Consider the following 5,861-nt stretch of genomic DNA (forward strand, 5'->3'; position numbering starts at 1 on the left):
TCCAGCATCACTTGTTTAAACTAGGGAGCCCAGATTCTCCTTTTAAATCCACCTTAAAGGGAGAATCTGGAGTCCCCAGTTTAAATAACATTGAAAGTGATGCTGTTTCCCCCAATTGGGGGGACTGGATACAACACCATAAAATGTTTTAATAGCAGTAATAAAACATTTTGAAAGCATTTTGAAAATGTTTTCAAAAAATATTTCTGCTGCGTCCAGATTTGTGAGTTGGGGCATGTTCTATAATGTGATGGTGACTTTGTAACAACCTGGTGGAAAAAATCTTTGTTTGGTCATGGTGGGGGAGGGTGGTCGCATCAAACTCAGGTTTTGCCCAGGGCTCCAGTTTGCCTAGGTTCGCTGATGTAGCAGGTGCTACAGCTGAAAAGGCTGAAAATCCTGAGTCCAGTGCCAAGACTAATGGAGCAATTAAAATAATGGACACTGTCAAAAGGCTAAGCTTCTAGCAGAATCAGTCAAGGCAAAATGGTCACAACTGGGACACCAGACTAAAACACATTCACTCCCTTTAGGAATCAAAGGCCACATCAGCAGAAAAGAAAAGACCATTTCAGTGGTAATAGGGGCAGAAGGATCCTTGAAGGATAGTTACTGGGTAGTTATACTAGTAGATGACACTTGTGGAGGATCTTTATAGACAACAGAAGTTCCCCTTCAGCTAAGTGGCTTCTTTTCGTCTCCCCACAAGAGGCACCTTGTGAGGTAGGTGGGGTTACCTGAGAGAACTGTTCTGAGAGAACTGTGACTAGCCCAAGGTCACCCAACAGGCTTCATGTGGAACAGTGAGGAATCCAATTTGGTTCTCCAGATTAGAGTCTACTACTCATGTGGAGGAACAGGGAATCAAACGTAGTTCTACAGATTAGAATCCACCACTCTTAACCACTGCACCCCACTGATTTTCTCGCAGAATTAATCTTGGATGTTACATCTTTCTACTAAGAGAAAAACCTTTCCCAAGTCTTCCCTCAGCTAAGGTTGTTCTACTGGTCTTGTATTTCATAGATTGTTGTCAGTCTAACAGAAAAGTGTTATTCTTTTAAAAAAATCATTTAATCAGAAACTCACCCACATTTGTTATTTCCTTTTCCCATGTTGAAAACACAAATACTGCTTATTATCTTTTTTCCCCCTGTAGATGATAAATGTTCTGTCTGGCCTTGGTGCAAAGTCCATGACCTCATTCTACTCGATTGTATAGGAGATCCCTCCAAGCCTGCTGACACAACACTGAATGTTGTAACACTAAAGTCTACTTTTATCCATGCCCAGATTTTTTCTTTCATTATGATACCAGGGAATTTTAGTCAACAGAATTCTCTGGCACAATTCTATCATATGTTTATGCTTTTAGAACTAGTTGGAAGAAGAAATATCTAATCCTGAATTAAAACAGGATTTGGACTGGACTAGATTTTCCTATACATTTCCAAAACTTTTATATTTTTTCCAGGTAACTTACAGTTTGAGGTTCTTATGGATTGATTAGCTGAGTAACTCTAATACCGTTTTGCTGTGTATAAAATACCATTTACTTTCCGTACAAGAGGACAATGTTTAACAGTCCAATTTGTTCTATTACTTATAAAGCATGGGACCATTTTGCGCAATTGCAAGGTACTTCCGTTTGTATCTCTTAAATTTCAGCAATGTTGTTTCGCCAGCTTTACAAACCACAAAATAGTGTTGCTGTTTTTTAATTTCTTCCTTCAAAAGTGTTTGCTTAGCTATTTTCCTAGTTTTTTGTCATTTGCTGCTTTGGTAGGGATTCCTTCCAACACATTTTATGAAATTCCTTCCAGCAGTGGCGTAGGAGGTTAAGAGCTCGTGTATCTAATCTGGAGGAACCCGGGTTTGATTCTCCGCTCTGCCACCTGAGCTGTGGAGGCTTATCTGGGGAAAAGCAGCATCTTTAATATTATCAACAGATCTATATATCAATCAATCTATTGGTAAATCAATATATCAACATTAAAAAGGTGAACTATTAAAGAAGAGTCTTGAATATGACATCTGTACACTTTGCCCAAACACTGATTGTATTTTATGGTGGGAAGTGAGGGTGGGGGGAGTGATGGCGGTGTGCAAGCTGCAAAACTACAAAAAGGACAATGTGAACTGCTAAGCTTCCCAAGTTCACAACTGTCTGTCTCCCAATGTGCTGTAAACCCAAGTGTCAAGATTGAAGGACTTTTCCCAATGTGGTCTGAAATCACTGATGACTTGTGTATAAAACTATGAGGCTGGAGACATCCCAGTTTGTCTATCAAATGCAGGGTCAAATTAGGTGTTTGGACTGATCAGCTTGTCTTATTATTTTTACATGTTTTAGTATTAGTATTGATTTATCAATCTAGTGATGTGGTTATGAAATTGTTTTTTAAAAAATCTATAGATCTAAAGATGTCCAGGAGCGGGGAGGCCATGAGCAATAGAAATGATACAGCAGGACAAGAAGTGGGAAGGAGTCAGCAACAGGGAGGAAGGCAAGAGAAAAGCATGCAGAGCAGCATGAGTCAGTGTGTGTTGGGTGGGGGGTAAGACTAGTCGAGTTGGATGCAGGATGGAGGGAAGAGCTCCAGGCCAAAGCTGTGCCCACCAGCAAATCTGTGTCACTCTGGCAGTGAAGCAAAATTAAAATCATGCGATATGTGGATTTTGCTTGCTGCAGAGAGTGGAAAGTGAAAGCGGCGTTAGAGAAAATACATTCGTACAAGAAACCTTGCTGTGGTAGACATTCACCTCCACCATACAACAAACACCTTGTGCATAACCAGCCATTGTTTTTGTGATCTTTCAAACAGTTCCTATTTGGGGTGGGGGGGGGGAAATAGGAGCAAAGTGGTTTTGCCTTCCATTACTACCTGGTAATGTTTAATCATGCTTGGAGCAGAAGCCATATTTATTGCTTTCTTCCTCTTTGCTTTAATCGGAACTAGAGTTGTCAGATGACCAGTGGGGGATCTGGACGGGGGATAAAGTTGCCAGATCCATGTTGGAAAACTGGAAAGTTAGGGATAGAGCCTGGGGAGCAAAGGGACCTCAGTGGGGTACAATGCCATAGAGTCTACTCTCCATAAAGTCTATTTTTCCCTGGGGGAACTAATCTTTATCATCTGGAGATGAGCTGTAATTCCAGGAGATTCACAGATTCCCCCTGAAGACTGGCATTCCTAATTTTAAAATATTTGAAAAAGCTCATTTTGGCTTTCTTGTCTTCCTTGGCTCATTATGAGCTATCACTTGCCAGGTCTACAAATCCTGGTTATTAGTAAACATCTTTAATCGCCTATCCTTCCCATTTCCTATATGAGTCTCTTTTATTTTCAGCAGAGTACTAAGCTTTTTTTTCTAGTCTCACTAAAGTCTTTGTATTTTGTATTTTTTGTCATTAATATTGTGTTTATAGATCTCCTGTCGACCTTGGATCCCTTTCTCTGATTTATAATCAGGCCATGGAATCCTATTTGGCATTTCTCTCACTTTTTAATATTGGACAGCCCCATCCAAGACTGGGCGCCCAGCTATGGCACCACAGCCATGTCCGGTGCCCCCCAAAGAGGCTTCCCAGCAGCGTGGGAAGGCTCTAAAAGTTAGAAAGCCTCCCCACTGTTGAGAAGCTTTTATGGTCCTCAATAGACCTACCCCACCCAAAAGGGTGGCTTAAGTCCAAAGTTTGGGCTGCTGGTATAACACTGGCAAAGGTCAGGAGAAAGTCAATTAAAGTGGGTTCCTCCCCTGGCAATACCCTTAGCTTGCCCCTGCTTAGCTTGCCCCTTCAATGCAGCAGGGACGCATGACATCCAGCACCTGGAGAAGCATGGTGGCCACACACTGGTCGAATCACCCTCTACTGGGGTAAGTGCCACAAGGAGGATTAATTCACTGGTGTGGCAGAGCACCACTCCCATGAGCAGATCCCCCCCTTCAGTTAGGGCTCTTAATGTACTAATTTGACTATGTTACTTTATTCCCTAAAATTAAGAATTTCAGCAATGAATGTATTAAGATATAATCTATTGCTCAGACCATTGACTTATGAAGCTCAGTATTGTCTACTCAGATTGGCTGCAGTTTTCCATAATCTCAGATGGAGACCCAGGCAGATTACTACCACATTCTTTTAATTGGAAATGCTGGGCACTGAACATGGGACTTTCTGCATGCAGTGCAAATGGACTACCATTAAGCCCCACTCTCATCCTTTTCCTTTAAAGTTCTCCCACCTTAATTCATCAACCAAGTTTTCCCTGTTGGTTAGTGTCAGTACAAGAGTAGCTAATTCCCTATTTCTTCTGTTGTCTTGTGCCAACAGAAGCTGTTGGTAAGGAATACCCATAATTTATTGAGACATTTGTTCTTAGTGGTCTTTCATTCCCAATAGATGTCAGGGTAGCTGATGTTCTTCATTATTTTATGAAGCAGAAGAAAAGGACAAAAATGTGCTGCATGGAGAGTGGGGAAGGTCATTAGTAAACAAGAAAAAAGCTGCAACCGAATAACCGGGGGCAGCCATTGCTGCCGGGGTGAGCCAAGGAGCAAAAATAACGTGCATGCATGGCTTGGCGGCATGCTGCAAAGCGAGTGCAATGATTGGCTCCCAGCCGGTAAAGGAGGGGGAAGCTCAAGGTATATAAGAACGCCTCTCCCAGTCCGCGCCCTTCCCGGCGGCAAGACTCAGCAAGGCGTGGCCCACCCACCCTCCCTATAAATTATGGGTTGGGGGGTTGTGCTTACTACTGTCGCAGTCCTGGCGGGTTTGACAACGGGATCACACATCTGGGGAGAAAATGAGCCTTCCGGCTGGTTCTCCCAGGCTTGTGCCCTGTGGAAGGGCCGGGGGGTGGGGCGGGCAGGCTGGCAGGCCGGCAGGCCGGGCCGCTGCCCGACACCCCAGGGAGTGGGGTTGGGTCGGGTCGATAGGCGGCCGAGGGCTTAGCCGGTGCCCGACACCCCAGCAAGCACGGGAGGAGGACGGGCCGATAGGCGGCCACGGGCTTAGCCGGTGCCCGTCTCCTCAGCATAGGCGGGAAGGGTGGAAGCCGGAGTGATATCTCTGGGGCTTCCCTTCCGGTCAGTCCCAATGGAGATTGGGATGTGATGTGCGTCCCATTTGCCGCCCAGCTTCAATTGTACATAGCTCAAGTTTATCATGTTATTGATAATATTTAATAAGGCTGCGGGCCATTCCTTTTCCAGCCTGTCGTTGTTGTGTGTTTATTGGAGCGGAGAAAGGTCTCACCATCTGCAGCAATGGAAAAACCCAATAAGATCTCAGTTTCTGGGTTTGATGCAAATGTGCATCTAACAAGATTAGAAGTGTTTTCATAAACATCTTAATGTGACCTTTATTCTTAAACATTATATTACTATGCCAGTAACATATTTTATTAATATAACTGTTGACTGCCTAAAACATAGATGATTTCTAGCAACCAAATATATTTTTGTTTGTGCTAGAGACAACCTGAGAACAGCAGTCTTTGATTTGCAGTCATGAATTCTCTTTCAACCCCTTCAGAAAAGTCTTCAGAATATTGAAATGAATTTTATGTACCCTTATTGTACTCTATGTACTCAAGTATATGCAAGATGATACAATCAGAGGATGACTGGACAATGTATATTTCAATTCAGAGTTAAATTTAGAGTGGACTACCAAGGCCTAAGATCAGGTGAGTCAAGTATGTATAGTGCTCTAATTTCCATGGAGGAACAGCCCTCACAAGAAATAATCTAACAGTGACAAACATATAACTGTTACTAATAAAATGTTTCTTCTATTTATCCTTATCTTTATTTGCTTCCCTCCTATTTGATCCTCCTTGACTCAAGTTTTG

The sequence above is a fragment of the Sphaerodactylus townsendi genome, linkage group LG10 (genome assembly GCF_021028975.2).
Source record: "Sphaerodactylus townsendi isolate TG3544 linkage group LG10, MPM_Stown_v2.3, whole genome shotgun sequence".
Lineage (NCBI taxonomy): Eukaryota > Metazoa > Chordata > Lepidosauria > Squamata > Sphaerodactylidae > Sphaerodactylus > Sphaerodactylus townsendi.